This window comes from Atta cephalotes (assembly GCF_000143395.1).
Source record: "Atta cephalotes unplaced genomic scaffold scaffold00002, whole genome shotgun sequence".
Lineage (NCBI taxonomy): Eukaryota > Metazoa > Arthropoda > Insecta > Hymenoptera > Formicidae > Atta > Atta cephalotes.
This window is the reverse complement of record NW_012130066.1, coordinates 5124950-5126361: the sequence shown is the minus strand read 5'-3', so window position 1 is coordinate 5126361 and position 1412 is coordinate 5124950. Positions and strand designations below refer to the sequence as shown.

The 1412-nt window shown below is 24.4% G+C and overlaps 1 protein-coding gene across 1 annotated transcript in view; it reads right to left on the bottom strand.

Moving 5' to 3' along the window:
- The window catches only part of LOC105620785 (netrin-1-like), a 206605-nt gene that overhangs the window by 98756 nt on the left and 106437 nt on the right, over nucleotides 1-1412 (bottom strand). The gene's annotated exons all lie outside the window — the stretch shown is intronic.

Here is a 1412-nt window from a genome sequence, read left to right as displayed (position 1 = left end):
GTGTGTGTGTGTGTGTGTGTGTGTGTGTGTGTGTGTGTGTGTGTGTGTGTGTGTGTGTGTGTGTGTGTGTGTGTGTGTGTGTGTGTGTGTGTGTGTGTATGTGTTTTAATAATTAATAAAAGAAAATATAAGTATGAAACGAATTCTTAGAGATTTTTTTTGTTGTAACTTAATGAGATGCACATGTATGATTAACATCACAAGTATTGTACAAAATGTCATGCAATTATTCTAAACAACATATCAACGATATGCGCGTCACCGTTTAATTAACCATGTATGTACGTGTTTACAGATATTGTGTAAATGTGAGAAATCTAAAAGGAGGCTTAGGAAGCATCAGGTTACGTCAGAGCAAACATAAGGTAATTTATTATTTGTTCATTATTTATTATTTATTACTTATTGAAAAGTGCTATGCAATAAAATATTTTTCTCATTTACTTTTATACTTGTGACATATACGTATTAAAAAGAAAATTATTTTCTTACATCCAATTTAAATAATATTTAACTCGGGAGAATATAGCGAGATCAAATATACAAATATACAAATAAAACAGATACCAAATATAATATTTGAAAAGAAGAAAATAAAAAGAGTAAGTTAAACATCAACAATTTTTTTTATCGTTTTTATGAATGTTAATTAATTTTTGTTAATTTTTGTTCCAAATAAATACATATTGCCAATATCTATTATTTATTGCTTATAAAATTAATAATTTCATATACGCAACAATTATTTTTTAAGATATGAATTTTTAAAAAATTATATATCAATTTGAATATATTTTTATTTTGCAGATGTACATCGCATGTACATCTCCGCTATTGCGCATCGTGTCGGTGAGTGATTAAACTTTAATCGAAAATAATGGATATAAAAGACGATAGTAGATATTATGAGCATAAAATATGCTAAAGTTAATAGAATAACAATGTGATATACATAGATAAATATATTTCATATATATATAAAGTTAAATCTTATAGATTTAATGCCTTTAGATGGATGGGGTAGAACAGATTAGATCAATATTTAATTCTAGATTATGTATAATTATTTGATTTATTGTGCGAGAATGTGCTTTTTTGTACACACATAAAGAATTCATAAAAATAGAGCTTATTAAAAAAAATTATTATAGCAAAATTTTAGTGCCTTTTATACTGATTATAAAATGCTTTTATTGTCTAAAATTTATAAAATAAATTCTCTAAATACTAAATATATTCTGTAGATATAGATAAAATCTTCAAGAATCCAATTTCGAATACCACAGAGATACAGTATTAATAAGTTATCCTTGTGAGTGATATTTGTGGTATCAAAAAAGTATAGTAATTGATTAAATTTTCAAGTTTTTTTTATACATGTAATATATATATATATATATATATATATATAT